We start from the raw sequence: 22,190 nt of genomic DNA on the forward strand, positions 1-22,190 counted from the left end.
TTCGGTAGCTGCCTTGGTAATATGAATAAAATAAAGTGTTTTTATTTATGTCTATTTTATTATTATTATTAGCTTATTTGCATAAAGTCAAGCAAATGTCAAGACTTTTTTTGATGTGACTTAGGTATTGTATTAACCTTGGCTTTGCATTGCAAAATCATAACACAAGTTTTCTAAGTTACCCAGCAACCGCGCGCGCTGGAAGACTGGCTATGTCAGACATACGTGCGAAGGGGAAACAAGCGCAAAAGAAAAGTGCTTTTAGATACCTAAAAAGGTAAACCATCTTCCAGAAATATTCTTACAATACTTACAATCGTGTCAAGTTTTTCGAGTTTAATTTACTTAGTGGGCGTAGATAAGCCGTTTCATAAAGTCAAACTCTTCTTAATTAATTACTTAATTGGTGCCTGTTACCTACCTAATTAAGTAAATGTACCTAGGTTAATATTTGCGTCTCTAAATTTCCCGAGAATTGAAAGTTTAGGTTCATTTCCGACTTTATCTTTCTTAGGCCGAGAATTGAAAGTTTAGGCTTTTCGAGTTACCTACTTGGATACTTATCTGATAATTTCAGCTGAAACATAGGTGAGTATACCAAAACAAGTAAGTATACTTACCACTATTACTGCGAATTTAAACACAATACTAGTACAATTGTTAATTACGTATTAAACGTGAAAGCAAAGTTATTCAAGCAAGTAATTGCTCAGTGGATTTACTAAGGCGTTAATCTCACCGAGTAGTCACGCTGCTTACATGAAGGTCAAATATTAATTACAAACACACAATCTGGCTTATACTCTTAGGAACGGTTACCTTTTGTTATAGGTAAGTAAGTAATTTATTTTCCCACTGTTATTTTATAAATAGAAAATTGGTTGTTAGGGTAAACAGTTAAATTTCAATATTACAGGTTTACCTTTAATAATACAATATGCTGTTACCTACCTTCGTAATAATTCATAGGGTACGTTTACTAATTATCAACATTCGCAGGTAAAGTTGCCACTTTAATGGGAATAACCCCTTTCGTTTAAATGTAAGTAGGTAGGTATAGGTACCCACCTACCTTTTGAACCGTTAGCTACATGATACTACTACTAAGTACTACATGACAAATGCGCATTTTCCTGTTTTGCCGTCATCTGTAACGTCTTCATAATTATATTTCTTGAGAAATGTATCCGCAGCAACGCCAACTACATCCGGGGGTACATTTATGGACGTTCAATGCGAGCAAAAATCCTCTCGGACATTGTGTTGTTAATGGAAAAAAGGAAGTGAAGGTGTTTCAGAGGGATGTAATTAGCGGCGGGCGGCTACAGTAGTTCCGGTCGGCGCGGGTCGGCCCGGGTCAGCGCGGGTCAGCGGCGCGCGGCCGGCGGCGGCGGGCCCCGCCGCGGCCCGCGTGCCAACGGCGGCATCGATTAGCAGTTGATTTGCCGAGTTCCTCCCGCCGCGTTAATCCCGGCTTACAGGATACACGCACTCACTAATGACTACAGGGACCAATTATACCCCAAATAAACGAATATTTTCCGGCCAACATTATGTTTATGTCGTGTATAAGAAAATGTCTTTAGGGGTGAATAGGATAAAGAGGCGGTGTGAACTGCGCAGGCCGGGGTAGATGTAGGCCGGAGAATTTTCTGAAAGTTACGTAAAATTGATTCTCTTTTCACCCAAAGATCGGCGCATCATTAAGTGATTTTACCTGCTCTCGAGTGTAAAAGTATGTGATTCCTATTGTCGTTTGTCTGTTGATCAACCCTACCCCAGCAGGCGCCACGGGCGCCCATTGCGGTTACACTGTGATACTATGTTAAGTATGCGAGTACATTGTGTAATCTTATTTAGTAGCTACGCGTGATTTGTTTAGTTAATAACCAATCAATCTGTCTGAAACGTTCCGTCAAGTGATAAACTGTCCATAGAGGTGACGTGCTGGTCTTTACTGACAATTCCACGAGTGCTAATAGCCACTATAAACAGTATCACATGCAGCGGAGACGTGTCGACCGCCCCTCCCTCCCCCTCTCCCTGCCTCCTCCACATTGGAGTGTGTCATGCTTCGCTTTACACTGAAAAAAATCTACAAATTGGCATAGCATTATTCTCTCGATAGTTCGTAGTTCGGAGCGACCCAGGTGAATTCTGACGAAGCTTTTACCGTATTATTTGGAGGTGGATTTCAGTAAGTGAATGTTGTCAGAGCGAGTCGCGTTGTATTTGTCGGAGTGCGTGCGTCCCAGAGGTCAACATCCGTCTTCGTCAATCCATCAACGGCCCCTACTTCACTGCCTACTCATTGCCACTAACATTTTTCTGCGTTCACAAGTTGCATCTTAGAATTTAAACTCTAACAATATTAAACGTGTATAAATATTATTTGTATTAGAAATACTTTGAAGAAATTGATTTTTTTAAATTTTACTATAGTAGGTAACATTATTACATCGCATCGGTAGCCACGTCCGAACATAACAGACCTTTGCCCCCGCACCAGCACCAGCCAGCTCCCGCTTCCGCAGCAGTCGTGACCTCTGACGGCCTCATGTTGCGTCCCAACACTGGCAAGGCCCGCCTCCATACAAACGACATCAACGAGATAATTGTTTTTCTTCCGTACCGCACTGTAATAATACTAAGTTGAATAATACTTAATTGTTACAAACAGTGGGTCGAGGATGGTCAAATAATACACTTAACAACTGTACAAATGTATCTATTCAAAAGGAGTAACACCTTGTTATCGATCTCAAAATGGAATCACGGTTACGGACGGTTTTTTAACACGAATCAGATATCAACCCCTTACTTTTGAGAATCAATGTCCCATATTATATTTTTAATTATGCCTCGAGCTAATATTACCACTTATATTTTCATCAATAGAATTAGGAACCTAATTAAAGTTAATAATTAATGTACGACAATCCAAATAAAATAAGTAATTAACTGCAACACGATTTGTAGTTGCTAAGATATGAATGGACAAACAAACATACATACACCTGTGAAATTTGGCACACGTAGACTCATTCATTCATTCATTCAGAATCATTTATTCAACGTAATTATCATGGATAAACTTGTTGAAGGTCAATGTAACATTTTTGAATTTACGTCATTTCGCAAGGTGTTATGGCTGAGGAGAAGAAATGACAAGAAACTGCAACAGCAACACATCTTTTAAATCAATGAGGGTACATTACAAGTTATTTAATAACTAGAGGAACACATTCAATACCAGACATTTTTATCATTTAGGTAATCATTAATCTTATAATAGGCTTTTTTACATAAAGTAAGCTTCACGTGAGCTTTAAATTTGTTCTCTGACAAATTTAAAATATTATCTGGTATTTTATTGTAAAAACGTATACATAACCCCAAAAAAGATGAATTTAATTTACTTAATCTAGAATTTTGAACAACAATTTTATTTTTATTCCTTGTATTGTAAGTATGCCTTTCTATGAAGACTAACATACTTATACGAATATTGTGCAATTTCAACAATATATGTATGTATATACATACGGATCAAATTGATAACCTCCTTTTTGCTAAAGTAGTTTAAAAATAGTGAATCACAAATATAAAAATTAAATACTACATTTGCAATGCGAATTTGTCGCTTCTGTCTCGTTCACTTGGTACCTGTTTAGATGTGATTTGGACAAATACTTTAGAAGATACGACGAGGAATGGGTGCTGCTGACATGCCGGGTGACAGCTCTCAGACCAAGTTTTGTCCGGCCAAGTATTTAAATGCCATATGCGGCAAATGGGTTCGGCAGTGGTCTAGTGCACTGGAGACAATATGGAGAAAAATTAACTCATAGCCGAATGTGGCCTAGACCTTGCGGACGTGTCTATTTGTGTCTGTCTGTTTATTAATTTATTATCCTTTTAGCCTAAACCGTGGACCGAGTTGGTTAACAATTATCACACATACTTATAGATGGACATAGGATATTGTCAAATCGATACACGGGCGAATTCGCGCGCGAGATACTAGCTGTACGTACCTATAATAAGTATTATAATGAGAGACTTGCCAGGCTACATTTTCTTTTAATTTTTTGATGAGTGTTCTTTGTTGATCGTACAATACCTAAACGAGTTTTGTATTGGTCTCTCCCCAGCAGCAGCGGAGTTTGATCCAGAGGCACACATACACAATAACCATCGCATTCATTAATTATTAATTATTTCGATCTATCGTGTATCAGAATTTGAATTCCGAACAATGTACTTTGATGTTGCTTTATTCAAATACAACATCAGTTCTATTGCAAAATTGAATTCCAATGAGAAGCACTAGGCTGTATGTTACGTGTGACAATATTCGTATGTTCTCCCAGAAAGCTTCGATAATAAATGCTGGACTGTAATGTGGTATTTCCGGATTGGAATTTCTAAATACGAGATCCTTTGAAGGATACATAACAGAGCAAAATCCTATCGGATATTATTGATTTGCTTTCAGTCGGAGTGGACTGAAACCTGAAACTAACTCCTGCAAAGCGAGACTGCTCTGTAGGTATCCCATCTGAACTGAACATCGCTAATTAGATATACCTAGGTTGTGACTTTTCTCAACATTTTCCAAGTATACATAGTAATGCGGCAGGATTTTATTAATATTTTAATAATATTATTAGAAATATGAAAGTACCTACACTGAAAAGGAGAAACTTTTTAACTAAGTAAATAGATAAAGAAGACGAAGCTATTAACGTTTTAAGCAATAATGAAGTTAAATTGAGTTGCTTTGTATTGTAATATAAAGACAATAGAAAGTATAATTTTATAGTCATAGTCGTGATGAGTTTTGAATTAAACCATGTTCAACCAGGAGCAGCGGGTAGCGGGGCGGGCACCCCGCGGGTAGCTAGGCTACGCGTCTTGTCATCATTAGGGTCGTCGCGGGAGATCGCAATCGCAACAACATTTTAGTGTCCATTACAACTTACCTAAGGAGATTAAAAGACAATAGAGCAGCTTACATTTATTTATATTGTACTTCGATCTAGACTGCCGCTCAAAGTGTTAATGTTCATGCCGAGAGAGATCTACCTCACCCCTCCTAGGTCTTACTTTAGTCTAGAAGGTCGGAAGCCTCTAAGGAGTAAGGGGGATCGTGGGTGATCTGTCTCGCTCACACTGACGCGGTGAGGCGGCACATGGTAGGATTGAGATTTTTTTATGAAATGTCCGGGTGTGCTTAAATGTTAGTTGGGATCTAGACCTAGTCCTCAGGTGGTCTAACATAATGACTTGCGAAAGTTTTCCATATTTCGTTCGTAGTTGCGTATTGCTAGTGAGGCGCTCTAGGGCGTTACATTTATATATTACATGTAGTCGCACGCAAAATTTGATTTAATGTTCGAGGTTTTCTCTCCGTCGAGAAGGGCTAACTCGGTAGTTTGTTGTCACCGGAGTAAGTGCCTTTAGTTCTACATCTCCACCGAATTGTAGCGTGGGAATCTGACGCCGTCGTAACGTGCAAATTCACGTTAACGTTGTTGTCGTAAAACAACAGCCTGGACACTCTATTCAAAATCTTGTTCCCCATACGTGTGAGCGAGACATACTTACGGACTGACCGCTTACTCCCTTAGTCCTTACGGGTTACGGCTTAAATATACTAAATAACGAAGAGCTGAAACAAATCGAGCCCGCTCCAAGCTCGTGTCGGTGCGGGGCGGAGGGTGTCCCTGCTAGACGGAGTATTATTGTTATTCAATGGTGAAACGTCGTAATTGCACCATGGACCACGCACTGATCCGTGCTCAATTCGAATCGTCTCGCCGTGAAAATGTGGATAGGTCCTTATTGGACGAGGATTGTTGGGCCCGAGAGTTGGGTAAAATCCCCAATAGTTTATACATAGTAACATAATATTACACATCAAAGGTTTATACCTTCTAGAGGTACTACTTAATCTCCTCTGTCGCCGCTGTACAGTGCCGTGGCTCGTGCCCGTGGCCGGCTTGATTCCACCCCAGTGGTCGTGACGCTCCTACAAGCAATGTGTGAAGCTCGTCTCAGTAAGCTTCTAGGGTTGTAGGTGCTAAATTCTTCCGCTACATTATTTGGTTATTTGACGAATCATTTTATCATTAACTAGTGCAGACTAGGTATTTAAGCTAACTATAATTGGTATAAAGTGCAAAGATGACAAGAGTGAATGCGGCACGTAACCGCGGGGAGACGATCCCCTGCACTGTTACGGCGTCGGTACAGGTGAAGCCTAAGTGTTATGTGCTGGCTAGCACCAATACCACAGAGGAAATAAAAGGTGTAGGTGGAGCGCGCGCGTTGGACGGTGGCGCCCCCGGCGGCGGCGGCGCAGGCGCCGCGCGGGGGCTGCGGAGCGAATGACGCGCGCGCCGCTGCACGGCCGATTGTTTGCCACCGCATGGTTGCCGTTGCCACGACCGCGGCGGTGGAATATCAATACATAGTAAATAATAGTGAATAGGAATAATTATGTGCCGCGGGAAGGTTGTCGGGAATATTCCCATGTGCCCGGGAAAATTCCCAGTTTGCGGGAACGGACTAAAAAAACCCTTAAAAATTCTATATGTATTATTTATCAAAGTAGGTTTATTGTAGGTAGGTTTATTGTGGTGTAGGTGTATTGTTGATTTCAAAATAAAATTAAACACGAATCCCTAAAATGTAAATAAACAAAGAATAAAAATATTTTTCACAACAACGTCGTTCTAAGAATTATCGCCAGTTTCTTTTATGTAGAAAACAAAGAAAAAAAACGCGATGCTAAATTTTAACTAACCCCAAACAAAGGAGGCTCTATGTTTCATAAATACATACATTTTTATTATTATTATTTATTATTATATTACCCACGGTCTCACTATTTAGTAATTGTTTAATTCTTCAAGTATTTTATTATGTCGAGTTCAGTGTACATACCCACTTGGTTCGACTGGAATATACAGGGATCACTTGAATCCACTCAACTCGGCTCGATCCGACTAACTGACCCGAATCGACTGCATTCCACTAAATCGTCAGGAATGGCAGTTTGAACCACACCATTCGACTGTATTCGAAAAAAACAGACTGGATACCTACAACTAAAATGGAATGGATTCGACAAAATTGACTGAAATCGTCAGAAATGACTTGGATCCACTCCACTCGACTGAATTAGATAAAATCGTCTGGAAATGACTAAATAAATAAATAAAATATTTGATATAATTTATTAGAATCGATAGATTTATTGTAAAATTGATTGAAATCGACAGAAATTAACTGGATTCGACAAAATCGAAAAGATTCAACTAAAACCACATGTTGCGCCAAAGTGCAAACAGGACAATGTGAATAGATTGAATAGCCATGGCGACATAGCTTATACATTTTATAGTCATTTCACTAAACTTAATCTACTTTTATGATGCTATTCCTTGCCTCCTTTAACTTAGTAGGTAAAACATAATTAACGCCAAAAATAATGAAGGTGACAAGCCAAACTGAATGTAAGTAGGTAAAATTAAATATTTTTACTTTTTTATTAGTCTACGCGGGTTCACAGATCCGTTCCCACCTTGGGAACATTCCCGGGGACGGCGCATCACTAAACAGGAGTCGCTGACGAGTTACGCTACCATTTGTTGTCATTGTTCGCCGATAAAATGCCGCTCACTGACACTAAGCGTGCGCGCAGTGATAGCTGCGGCCGCGGCCGCTCTGCTTTACTCTCAACTCTGGCGCCGATGTGCCCGACAGTAATCGTCCAATGCTAATCGTTTGTTTGACTACCTATCATCTATTGAACCGTAATGTTTTGAACATTAGATCCGTATAGACTTTGTGTAGTTTAAAAAAAAAATATAATCGAAATAGGTATTGACATATATCGGGAGATAGATAGATACACCTACATGATGCCATTTCGCATCATTTAGATATTATATTAGAAGTATAAATCAACTCACCTTTTAGCAAGGCATTTAAAAAATATATACATATTTTGACTTTTCTTTATCTAAGTAGGTAACTGTGAGGTGGAAAACACAGTTCACTGCAATAAACGATTATACAATGGTCTGCAAAACTAAGTACCTGTCACACTTTTAAAAGGATAATAACTATTTAAGTAGGTACAAGAAGAAGAAGAAGAAGAGTAGGTACACAAGATAAACTTTCGAAATAAAAAGGACTCCAAAATGCAAAAAGAGTATCTGCATAATTGTACCCATTTTATAAGTTAACTGTATGATGGAAATATAAATGTTTATTTCGAAAATGCCAAAGACTGTATGTGGTGTGCAGTAGAGTAGGTGGCGGCATGCTGCAGGAGCAGGAACCGGCAGCGCGGCGCGCAGCATTTTAGCGGCCGCGCGTGTAACGCGTCGCTTATCAGCGGTTATCACCCCGCGAGCCTCGCCGCGGCGCGCCGACCGCGCGGCCCTCAGTCGCGCGCTCGAGTCCGCCGCGCGCGGACCGCACGCCGTGTGTTTCTCGCCTCACCCGACCGCCCGACGAGCCGCTCGACCGCCCGACGTCCCCGCGACACCCGCGCCGCCCCCCACCCTCGACGCGCACGCATGTAAGTAATTTTCAACTTCAGCAACTACTTAAACTGTGCAAGTGGGGACAGAGCAGCGACTCCTTCAGCGGAAGGTTAAGAGATAATTTTCAGGTGGGTATCTCGATAGATTAACATGGGATTTGGTTTTATTGTTTGAGTTTTCGAGTGAGGTCGGTGCGCGAGGCGACGCCGCGGCCGCCGTGAGTCACGGCGAGTAGCACGTGAAGGTCGCGCAACTCATCCTTAACTTGTCGCCGGCGACCACGCCGCTCGCCGCGCCGCTCGCCGGCTGAAACTGGTTGCCTTGCACGCTGCTCGCTGTTCGGTCGATTGGTTTACATTTTTCAGATATTGGCTGTTCAACGTACTTTAAGAATCAAGAAACTGCTCTATCGTTGCAGGATATTAAAAAGCCGGCCTAGTGAAAGGTTGCTACGATGTATGTAACTCATCTTTATTTTGAAATACTAAATAGGTACACTAGTTAACAAACAATTAAGTACAAAGTAGTAGGTACAGCTGCTGTACCTACATAAGTACTAACATAAACTCAAGTCCATTGCCCGTTGGGATCTCCATCGTAGTAAACTTGATTTAATAAATTAGTTTTCTGTGCAGATTTTTCTTTTACCTGTGCATTAGTCTCCTTTCAAGCTAAGTATGTAGGAAAAAATAAAATGGCATAGGTATTTTACGATGATCTTTTGCGAATGGTCAGTTAGTCACGTCGTTTAACGTAATGTAGCGTCGCGTGGCGTCGTCGCCGCTCCGCGCGGTGTCGCGTGACGCGTGTGGTCCGGGCTCCCGTCGTCGAGGCGCCCCCCCCCCCGCCCCCGCCCCCACTTCACTCTGTGCCCCGTACTTCACAACACCACTTGCATTCATATTTTAATTTGATACCTCTTAACGCAGTACCTTTTCTAATTATAGAATAGGTACCTATATCAGACAGTTACTTTGCCTTTTACGTTTTGTAAGGCAAAAATAAACTTTTTTAACAAAGGACTTTTTCATTTATACTAAAGTAGAGATATTTGAATACCGATCCCTATTCTTAATAATACTGATATAAACGAGTGGGAAGAAGGCCCAGCAAAGGTTACCAAGTATTCATAAATATAATTAGGTACGATAAATAAGTATCTACAAATCGCAGAAATATTTGGAAGATACTTTCCTTGGTTGATGTTAGAAAACAAGAGGAATTTGTGTAGCATTTGACAGTGTTTTTGACGAGGTTAATATTATCAGCATAACGTTTTATAAACGCAAATCGTACGAAATCAGAGTCAAAGTACCTAGGTTACACTGATTTCTGCTTTCGGATGGTAAGTTTTTACCTAATCGAATAAACATTGCGCTAATTGTTATAAATGTGGTAATAGTCAATAATAATACAGAGACCCAAGTTCAAATGAAGACATATTTTGTTAGGTATTTTCTAGCTGTTTGCCTTTGATTGATATCTGATTTATAAATTTTCGGGGATAATTATCCATTTATCAAGAAAAACGACAATAGAACCATAAGAATCTGCATTCATCCCTGACAACCAATATTGCAGTGTTGGTGCGGTCTACTCCGAGCCGGATCGGGCCCCATCCCGCGACACCGAGGACACACGCGCCGCGCCATCGGCCACATGCACGTCGCTCAACTAATGCGGGGCGGGTCCCGCTGCTCATTGTTTGTCACCAATAAAAGATGCTAGCATAATAGAATATTCTAACTAGGTTTACAATGTACGCAAATAGAACTAAGTTCAGAGCGACTCGTGCTCCCGATTGCATTGAAATTTTGATCGATGAGATAACCTTTGAAAGGCATCGCCTACTATAATACGTACAATGCATGTATCGGGCTCCGAGCAGCGGTGCCTTCGTGTATCGTGGGGCGACCTTTACGCCGGAGCACCCGAGGGCGAGGTCGCGGCAATTTACTGATTAGTGAAAATCGAAAACGGCTATTTTCCGGAAAAGGCCATAGCGTTTCAAGTAATTGGATACTTTGTTATTCAAGGCGGCAGATAACATCGATACGTTTTCCTTATCAAATTTGAAATTGTATTCCAACATTCTTTACTTGCTGCGCAAGATCTGGCTAGTTTGGGCATTCGAGTTGATGAGGTGAAAAGTTAAGTTACTCGTAGTGCACGGCCGCGCCGCCGGCACTCGCGCAGAGCATAGGCTCCAGTTTCGCAGCTTCCTGCTCAGCAGATATGAAGCGGGATTTCATTTACGGCGTTGAAGCATGTTTACGTGAGATATTGTTTTGTTGGATTTTGTGTATAAGGCGTGTCGAATTAGACGAATTTGTCTCAGCAATTAGGAGACCTTGTACGTCGAAGCAATACTGGAACAATGCCGGCGGCGGCGCTCGCTGTGTCGTCGGCAGTTGGCAGTCGGCAGTCATCAGTCTCACGCCGCCGCATTACTAACCCGCTGGCATCAAACCCATCACCAGCAGCAGCGCGACTTCATTTAAAGTTACCTTCATTCGTAGGTAAACTTCATTAGTAAGTCGCATCAAACATAAATAATTTCACGGGCAGGTAACTTAGATTGTCTACTGCATAATTTTAAGGTATTGAAAGTAAATGGTCAAAAAAAGGGTTTTCATATGCCTACTTACACGTAAATTATTAGGAACTAGGTGCCCTACGCGTGGACACACAAACGGCCGGTCTTATGGTTAAGTTCATAGTTTACTCACTACCGCAACATCAGAAACAATAGAAGTATTGAAATTGTTACATTTAATTTGTCTGCTTAGTTTAATTTAATAGGCTGATTCTCTAACGTAAGTCAAAAGACGACATTCATATAAGAGCCATGCTCTTGTCGGTGTAGCATTCTCCATTCTTGTCTATCAAAGACTACATTGCACAACATAATTTATGACCATTCTCTATTATGAGATCTTCCAGGTTACCTACGAAAACAATGCCAATAGCTGGACTTAATAGCTTCGATAATTATACGTTTACTGTTGCATTATAAAGATACCTAGCAAGAGTGAGTATTTATCACACGCATGTTGTGGTGTGACAGCGCCTGCGCCGACGCCGGTACCGACGGGCGCGCGCTCACCCGCGACAGTATATCGTCAACGTACATGTATTGTGCGACGCGCTCATTGTGCTCAACATGGCGGCGGTGTAGTGGCCATTCGAGACGCTCTCCGCAGAGCGCCGGCTCGCTAACGCACCATCAACACCGACTCGTACTATTTAAACAACTGCCTTTTTGATGTTTCGCTTAAACCCACAGTATCGCTACAAGGGCTATTTACAGTAGGTTACTCTCGCCGACCTTTACGGGATCAGTCAACATTTTCGTCGAAACTTCCGCGTTTATTAGATTGCGAGCTCCGCGCCCGCCGGAGGGAGGTCGGCACCTGTCGCGCGGCCGCTGCTCAACGTTACCTTAGGACGATATGGTCTCCTAAGCGGCCATCAATGGAACAGACAGACGAAATCGACGCCTCGGGTTTCCGTCTTCAGGCGACTCGAGGAAATAATTTCGTTTTAGTGATGGGAGTCACAGAATGTATGAATGGAGGCGACTTTATGCACCGTAGTCGCGTCGCGGGGACAGGCGGCGGTTCCGCGATATTACCTCTGTTACAACTTACTCACGACAATATTGGAAAAGGTTCTATTTTTGTGCGTCAGGTGCTGCACACTTTCCTTGTGAACAAATTTCCTAGTCAGAGAGTAACACGAGTCTAAAATACGTAATTTACACATACATTCTCGTATGTAGGTATCCGTCGTCGCTTCACACTTCAATTTTCACCGTGAAATGTGACGAAATGGTCAGCGTCATAATGTCATAAGCCTATTAGTGTAGTGGTGCGTTTGCCGGCCAATCGATGAGCGGCTCCGGCCGCCGGAGCTCGCGGCGCGTCAATTCACCGAAAGGTAATTCGTCGCAAATAGAACCTTCCAGAGATATGAAGTGCAGCGGCGAGCGGCGGTATTTGCGCCGTGGAGGAAGTAGTCCTCGGAGGAGACCTTCAAGTGCACCATCAGGTGGCTGCAGGCGCGTGCAGCCTCAGGGCTCGGTCACAAGCCAGGTTCAGCTGCTGCCGCGCGCCTCTCCCGTGTGCACGCGCGTCTCAGGCACCGCGCCGTGGTCTCACGCGTGCCGTGCAAACGACGGAGAATCAATAGCGAAATTACATTACGTTCACTAAAAGCCCGGGGCACCGGCGGCTCCTGGCCCGCCGTGATGCTTTTGTAAGCGAATGCTTTAATTTAGAAACGGTCTTTATATAATGTTCTCTTCCTTTGGAGTTATTCTCGTTAGTTTCATTAACTTTGCAGACTCTGGCGGTGATGTCACGGTTTCCTGCCAGTAGCGCGACCTGGCTGTCAAGTGTATCCCTCGGAAAACTCGAGTTAAATAATATATTATTGTATTATCCTATATTTTTAGAATCTAGTTTTTACATTTCGCTAATGATTAATATAAACACACTACAATTTCGAACCAAGCGCCCCAAAACTTTAGTCCTGGATCCGCTACTGCTGTTATCCTATTATAGCTGTTAAAAGTGCAATAAATGTTATATAACATGTATGATAAAGCGGAAAGTTCTTTATAGATTTTCCTCTTACCGCAGTTTATGGCGTATACACGTGAGACTCGTCTGTATGTATGTGTGTGTGAGGCGGCAGGTACGCGGCGGGTTGGGACGCTGTGCTTCGGTGTCTCGCGCACATCGACTGATTACGGCCTTAATTTGGTTAATTAATAAGTTGTCGAGGTGTCGCGCGTGTGACGCGTGACGGCGTCATATTACCGGGACCAGCCATCGGCTTCCGTTTAGTCGCACTTTTAAAATTCAGCTTATAAAGTAAAGCACTCAGGGGGCTTAGTGCAAACTGCCGGCAGCTAATAAAGTAAGATGCTACATAATAGCGTACGCACTCATTGTTCCGGTCGCCGCGCGCCGCGGCTCGCTACAGCCGGCCGGCCCTCTCTACACGTTGCCACTAAGTAGATAATCCTTTATCTTTGATATTGAACTAACTGCCTTGTAGGTAAATTAAATAGCGAACGTCAACCTTGCCATTTCAGGAAATTATAGTTATAATTTTCACGACACGTTTAGATAACGCTTCGTCACCGAAACGATCGTTTCATTTCGATGGTTTGCGGTGACGAAGCTGCCGTCAGTGTTCGTAATTTGTATAAAGTTATAATTTGTTGCGAGTGCGCGGCGAGTTTGATGAGTCGAGGCCGGCGTTGGCTTCCTGGTAGTTAAGTAGGTATTTGTTTACTTACAGAGAACAGTTTCACAGATCGCGGCTTCGTCTCGTCACGCATGCCGCGCGCCGGCGCCGCCGTCGCAACCTCGCACCGCGCCCGCTCTCACATCCGCGCGCGCGCCTGCGTCCGCGCCGCTCTATACATTTGCCACCTCCGCCACCTTCGGTCTCTCCCTACGATTAAACTTAATTCCGATTCCTGATCATCTTGCGACTCGCGAGATTCAATTAATCCCCAGGCAGTACTTTATCTATCAGAATTTACAGTTGATAGCGTTTGAACGACCACGTTAATTGTCTAATTAGCCCGGCATCTAGCTGTGAACGCCCCGGCGCGGCGGCGCCCCGGCAGGCCCGGTAGCGTTTCACTTGCATATCTGAATGAACGATCTATTGACTTATTGATGCCGACAATAAATCATTAATTCCTTTACTCCGTCAGTGTGAATCTACCATGACATTAATTATACTGGATATAAAAAACAAAAACTAAGGACAATCGACGCAACAACAGTACTTCCGGCAACAGAATTATACAATAACAAATGCTTTATTTCGTACAGCTATCTTAAGCAAAAACGAAAAGCATCGTTTGCTCGAAAGAAGTGAATAAATAAATAAATTCAAAACATACGAGCACGTGTTGACGACAGATTAGTTACTAATTTAGGTGGCTATAGGTATAATATGTGTGTGTGTGTGTGTGTGTATATGTGCCGCTGTCGGCAACAGTTCTTGCTAATTGTGAGAAAAAAGCAGAGCAGTTGTCTGCGGCGAAGAAGCAAATAATTGCGATTAATTACATCTCCTGCGACCGATGGCCGGCATTAGCGGCTGATCGCCGATTCAATTGTTATTGATGGCACAATGCACGCTATATAAATTACAGGATAGGCGGGCCGAGGTCAGCCGACGCCATCTCTTATTTGACATTTTAATAATGTCATCATTCGTTGGTTTACGACTATAAAGGTAATACTATTATAATATTTACGGCTCTACCAGTTTTATTGCATACGTTTTTAGTAATTCAATGACTCCCGCAAAGGAGGTTAGGTGCCTATTGGATAAACATAAAATACATGCGTCGATGGTCCATAATCATGCAGGTCCACCATCCCTACATCGTCATGTCGTATGTGGAATTGGCGCAGCATGTATTCCATGCCGAAAAGGCTGTATTAAAGTATACCAAAATCTACATCTGCTTAACCACCAAGTACTTAGTTATTCCTTTAGGCATCTCTGTTTCGTCAGTATATCTGGATACACAAACAAAACTGTCAGTTTGACTGAAACTTTAGGCTAAAAGTTGTGTACAGATATTGCAATTTGTTAGCACACATACTGTGAGGTAACTAGACGCCTGTGGTCAGCTGGTGTCCGGGCAACATCAGGCGACCTTTACAAGCGCGGGCAGTAGGTGGAACAATTTAGTTGGATGTGACATGGCGGCGGTGGCGGCGGCGGCGGCTTATCCCGGATTACAGTACCTTGGCGCTTGCAAGGATTCCTCTCAGCATCTCCAAACCTGCCGCCACTTCCGTATGTATCGCGGGCCGCATGCTCGCTACTGGCGTCAACAAGCACCATGATATTCTATTTTACCATCATTTCCTTGCATATTAATTAATTGAAAGGAGTCGTATCCGACGCTACTTTGTGAGGACTTACCGCTTTGCCCGTAATGAAAGTAGCGCATTGAAGGCGTTCAATTTGAATCAAAGGCCGCGGGCAGCCCTTGTGGTTCTAAAGATTAGTTACTATTAAAATCCACTTTATTTTATAATTAAGTACTTTTTTGACATGGCTTCTATGCGTGGCGCAAGCGTGGGCAAGACATCACGTAAAAGCATAATAAAAAAGAACAACGCCCCCTTTTCTACATGGTAGAGAAGGGGTACCGTAAATGACATATACTTATCACTACTATTATGGCAAAGCTAAATATGGGTTATGTTTGTGACTGCTATTGTATGTATGTTATGTACGTCTTTCTAACCACTTATCAGAATTTAACAAATGGTACTACCTACTTTCTATAGCGCGCGCGACTCTCGGAATACGTGTGGCGACTTGTGGACTAACTTTAATTAAATAATCGACAGAAATGACCCCGCCTTGAGTTGTATTATAGTATTTATAGATAATATCTATAGATACATATTGTGCCTACATACAGTTCGCTTGTATTGAATACAGGCCCAAGAAAATGTTGTTCGCGTTAACAATGAAAATAAGATCCTAATTTTTATATTCAAAGGAAATTAGAAGCCCATTTTTCCTCAACAAAGATTTTCTATTGACTGAACCCGAATAATACGGTATATAGCTAAATATACCCTATTTGTACCTGCCGAGTGTCGAGTTCCTCGTGACGGTATTTAAAGAAAATGGAGGAAAAAGTGTTGTACGTCGGCGTGTCCTGTAGAGGTGGGTCAGACGGGGGCGGGGGCGGGGGCGGGGGCGGGCGCGCGCTCGGTGCACCTCGCCGGAACACAGGCGCGCAGGACCTGCTGATAGAGACACCATTAGGAAATTTAATTACCTCAAAAACAGAAAAATATCTTTGAAAATACATGGCTTGGACCATCCCCCTCAGTATTCGTTTGATGTCACTAACAGCCTGTAGTTAAAGACGCATTCATTGTCCCGAGGTATTATCATCACCATTGCGTGCCGGACAAGCCGTTTAATGAACGCCTCGTGATACTCACTCACATCAAGTCAATTATATATGTTATTATTAATCGTTTTCTATTTCTTTAATATTTTTTTATATAAATTAAGAATAAAAAAGTCACGATTTTATAACTCGTGGTACTTAGCTACTTCCCCGTCCTTGGGGATTCAAATCCAGTTTGATTATAGTAGATACTTCCTCCACCACCCTTACAAATCTACAATAAGTCACGTCAAAAAACAAAAACCTCCACCACTCCGCAGTGGGCTCCATACCCCCTCCGGTTGATCGAGGGGAGGCCCATGTTCAGCATTGGGACGTATACGAACCTGGGCTGTTTATGTAATAATTAATATTCTTTTTAACCTGACAGAGGGCTGCAGTAACTGTCAGTACTATTGAGCGGCGGAGGACAGGAATCCTAGTATGGCTTTGTAATAGACTTCTCTGGGCGCCATCCCACTTGCGTCAGACAGAGTACTGCGGGAAGTCGAGAGGGAAACTGCCCTATTTTTCCCCTAAAAAAGTAGCATGGAAAATGCTGCACCGACAAGAGCGTGGCTCTTAAAGTAATGATGAATATTGTTTTTAATAAAAAAAATGTTTAAACTTCCCAAACGCGAGTCGGCGCCGCACACCCAGGATTCAGCAGGCATAACGTTGTTGTTGTGAGGTGCGTAGGTACGGTGACACTGGTATTAGTTGCGGATACCTAACAAGCGCGAGTTCGGCGCACATTTTGCCTAGTTTTTATTAGGTACTTATTTGTTGTTTTACTTTAGACTTTGCACTAAGGTAATAGAGTTTGACGCTTGTACCGTATATTGTATTTGCTGTGGAGTAAAAACAAAAAAAATATTTAAAAGAGCCGCGTTTCTTTGGTGCCAGTACCACTTACGACTATACGTATAGTATTGTGCAGTTTTTGGTTATATTCTTTATATTATTTGTCCATCATTCGGCGTTCGAATCGTTCTACTCGAAATAAGTTACTCTAAAGTGGACCGCAATAAAAGGTCCTCCTCGAAAATTAGGCCCATGTTAAGTCCTAACACTATACAGGGTGTTAGTGACATCATAACGAATACTAAGGGGGATGATTCAGACCATGATTATGAGTTGATATCAAGTGGAACTGAAAATAATTTAAACAGCACAAAACTTTTCATGAGTTTTTCGACAGGAAATACCAATTGATATCAACTCAGAGTCATGGTCTGAATCATCCCCCTCAGTATTCGTTACGGTGTCACTAACATTTACACCTACTTGTATGGCTACTTATACGTACTCGTACGGGGTGTAAGTGACATCGTAACGAATACTGAGAGGGATGGTTCAGCTCATTATTTTGAGTTAATATCAAGTAGAATTTTCCATCGCAAAAATATAGAATTGAAAATAATTTTACAAAACTAAAAAATCCAGTAGATATTAACTCAGAATCATGGTCTGAATCATCCCCCTCAGTATTCGTTACGATGTCACTAACACCATGTATATTCGCTTTGGTTCATGTCTTACGGTAAGACTTTAATGCGGCACAACCGCGTGGACGCAGGAGGTCCGTGATTGGGCGCATATAACTTGTGTTGTTTGTGTGATTGCTGTCAGCGCAACGTGGAAGTAGCGGCGACGTGACAAGTCACGCGTGTTATGTTGCCGGCACTGGGATGCCTAACATTCCGAAGCGGCACTTGCTGCCTACGGGCCATACCTCACTAGAACACCACAGTGTCACGGTCGTTCCACCAACAGAACGTATGCAATCGACACATGATATCTTGTCGGCTGCGCAACCAACAAGATCCGGGTGAGGTAGCGTTTATGGTGAACATGATCTTCTAGATATTACCCTTAGGCTTTGAAGTGTTTTCCGATGGTCCTACATAAACGATTACTTATTGTACGTAATGTTTACGTTGCTTCTCCTTTGTGGGTTCTTCTCCGTGGGTTGTTAGACCAATGACCAACTTCATTAACCCTGGCCAGGGCAACTACAAAGGCCACGGAGCCTTTGTAGTTGTTGTTAAGTACCAGGGGGTACTTATGTAGTTACATAACTATTAATTAATATATAATATCTATAATCCCGCGTACTGCATTGCATTATATAATATGTACAGGGTATTGATTAGAGCCGATACGTCGCCGCATTCTAATAATTTGGTTCCACATGAGGCATAGGAGGCTCGGAAGACATTGGATAATTACTTGGCAAACTACATACAGAAGACATCAACGCGAGCGAGCTATAACCGTTGTATAGCGCCCACCTCGACGACAGTAAGAGACATTCATGGAGTGGTTAGACTGTGACGCTAATTGGAACAAGTCTAAAAGTATTCTCTCAACCAGACATGCTTAGATATCCGATCATTAAATAAGGAACCGCGGCCGCCGACGTAATAGTACATTCATATCTGTGGCGTGAACCATGAAATGCATAGTTATCTTTATACATATATCTTTATGAGTATACTATATAAAAAGAGATAATTTATATTCATTGAAGATATTTAAAAAATAAGTGTGGGGGGAAGGTGTTAAATTAGAAGCTAAACACGTCTAGATTTTTAAAATTTTGTCCTGTTTGTTCGCATTTGTCGGATTTGACGGAACAGATTTGAATAATGACTTTCCCTTGTATCGAGCGAAGCATTGTTTCATCGCAATCGGTTCATAGGAAACAAGATGTACAAAAAACCTCTTTTGTTTCATCCGCAAAGAGTTTCTTCAACTATTAAATAAAAAAAAAACTGAATGAATTTACATGGAGTTTGTTGTGAAATGGATATTAAACCGCCTTCTCTCTCTGAAAAAAGAATTAACCACCTTCTCGTTGTTAGTCTACATAATAATAATATAGATGTACCTACAATAAATACGAACATAAATTTCGCCTATCAGGGTGGACACTGACACTAACCATCTTCGCCATATACAAAATCTTTTTGTCGATCGAATCGCGCGGTGTATGAGGCTCTTTAGTAGCCAAGAACAACGTGGCACGTAGGTATTTAAAGAAATACTCATTTATAAAAGCTCTATACTAACCTAGCTCACCTAGCTAACAGGTAGATCTAGAACGACTTAAAGGTGTAGACCTAGATACCAGTGACCTATATACTTATAGGCAGGGAAATGTCATGAGCGGAGGTTACCGCTAGCGTGTTTCCCTTCCATGTTTTGTTTTAGAAACCCGTGGTATATTCGGACAACGTGTGGGTAGCATCGCAGTGTTACGGGTTCAAATCCAGTGTTGGGCTCTAATCCACTGAATACGACTTTATAATTTGGATCATAGATAATTGATATCACACGGTTTCCAGGATTTCTGTCCGGTTAATGGCAATGGCTCACCCCTGGCTTACATGGGACTTAACATAGCTGGCGAGGAGTGGGTGTATGCATAGGCGATACACTTCTGCCTACCCCTTCGGGGATGCAGAAATGGTGCTATGTTATAAGTAGTACTATACGTTTAGAGGACTCAATAGATACGCTTATGTCGGTTACGCTTTTAACTGAGAATTTAATGACGTTTTCAAAACGCGTATGTAGCTTGATATAACGTTACATACGACAATGACATATCGCGTTCATCTGTGTGACATGACACCGCCCGCGCCGGACACCGCCACTTAAAGTACACCACCAATCACCCGCCAAAACGGGGTTGATAGTTGGTTAATTTAGGTTCTTTTGGATGTTCTGTGCTAAGGGAAACTCACAAGTTTCACAACTCTCACTGCAACTGCGAGTTCAAGCGAATTTTTATACTTCATTTACTCCTTGGAAACTGTTTATACCTAATATGGAACTTAGCTTGCAGCTTATTAATCAAATAAGTCTTAAAACTTGTTAATGTTCTAGTTCACAAAGGAAAACGATAAGTTCCCCGTTTTTTCAAGAGGTTATACGAGGTGGAAAATATTATACAAAGCAACTCAGAGCAGAGATACTGCACTGGCCGTAAAATACTAGTGTGCACTCGCCTTATTATTATTGTTTTAGACTTAACAATTTTACAATCAGAAATATTAACACTCTTCATCCGAAACTTATCTGAAGTGAGTGAGTGATGTGTGTGTGGTTGACGAAGTTATCACTGTCAGAGGTTAGCCGGTAGATTGTTTGACAGCGGTATTAGAATATTCATGGCACGGCCAATATCCGACACGAAGACGTCGCCAAAATATGTATTATGGAATATGCAGGGCGTGAACTCTTCTGTGCGGGACAGCACACGGCTATGAATTCGGAATATGTTCTGACGATGATCGATCGCCGCCGCGACCACGCGCCCAGGCTGCCACGAGCGCCCGGCAGGGGAACAGACAATTACAACCCTCACTTGACAATTGTTTTGTCACTTTGACACCCAATGATAATAAACTATCTACTATGTGTCGCCTTGCCACGGTATCATATGTCGACAGAGACACATTGTAGGGGAACGTAGCGTACCTAATGTACCACGGCCTGTGGCGAGGTATCCTGGCTGGCCGCCCTATGGCAGTCGCTGCTTCGAAGCTATAAAAAAATGTACAATATTGATTTCATCGTCCTGATACAGTTTGGAAGAGAGGGATTTATTTGGTTCTCAGTAGAAAATGAAAAACATTTTAGAGTAAAACTTATTTTTATTTTAACAATAGGTACGTAAGTGGCGCTCTCAATTGGCAGTCAAATTGGTCAAATATAATATATTATATTGACACAAATATGAAATAAACATCATTAAAACGTGTCGCCCGATATCGCAAATCTTTTCTCATGATTTTGCTTTGCATGCTTTTTTCAATTTCATTAGAAACGTCCAATCCAACCGTGAGTGTATATTCATACAACTCATACATACATATGTACACCCTACAACGTGACATTTCAGTTCTAAGTTTCTGTTTTCCCCGAGCATGAGCAGAAAACACTCCACCATACAATAACCCTGCGTCACCTAAATCAATAATAGACGACGAACACCGATATCTCTATAAATAGAAGATAAATAGACATAATTATACGGGTTTTGGTAAGTAGTTATACCAAATTCAAGTCAACACGAAACGGCTGCCAATCATACTGCCGCCGGTGATGTTCTACTCGTAATATTAACTCAATCGTGTGTTAACCGTATAGCGTGTAATATTTAGGTATGTAACATAATATTAATACATTTCAAAATTATTAATTACTATATGAATTTGGACTTCATTAAACGGCGGTAATTGAGCGTTGGGATCCTGAACCGGAGGTCCCGGGTCCCGGGGACGTAATCACAGAAATCACTTTCTGATCCTTAGTTTGGTTATGACATTACAGGTTGATCACCTGATTGGCCGAAAGTAAGATAATCCGTGCTTCAGAGTACACTTTAAGCAGTCGGTCCCGGCTTCTATTTCTAGTCGTTACATTACACATATCACAAAAATCACTTTGTGATACCTAGTTTGGTTAGAATATTACAGGCTGATCACCGGTGCTGCTGATGATCGGTGCTTCTACTACTTACTGATGAAAGTTAGTTACATGAGCCATGTCAGGGGTCTTTGGCGGCGCAATACTAACCCTGACACCAGGGTTGATTTGGTTAGTAATCTACCTCACAACCCAAGAAGAAGCGGCTCAATGAGTTGATGAGCTCGGACATT

The 22,190-nt window shown here is 42.0% G+C and overlaps 1 protein-coding gene across 1 annotated transcript in view; it reads left to right on the forward strand.

Annotated features, from left to right (window-relative positions):
- Positions 1-8,477: 8,477 nt before the first annotated feature.
- Positions 8,478-22,190, forward strand: part of LOC126379936 (adenylate cyclase type 6) — a 128,379-nt gene continuing 114,666 nt past the window's right edge. Inside the window, exon 1 of the mRNA XM_050028950.1 lies at positions 8,478-8,596. The gene's annotated coding sequence lies outside the window, so the exon portion shown is untranslated. The remainder of the gene's footprint in view (positions 8,597-22,190) is intronic.

This window comes from Pectinophora gossypiella, chromosome Z (assembly GCF_024362695.1).
Source record: "Pectinophora gossypiella chromosome Z, ilPecGoss1.1, whole genome shotgun sequence".
NCBI lineage: Eukaryota > Metazoa > Arthropoda > Insecta > Lepidoptera > Gelechiidae > Pectinophora > Pectinophora gossypiella.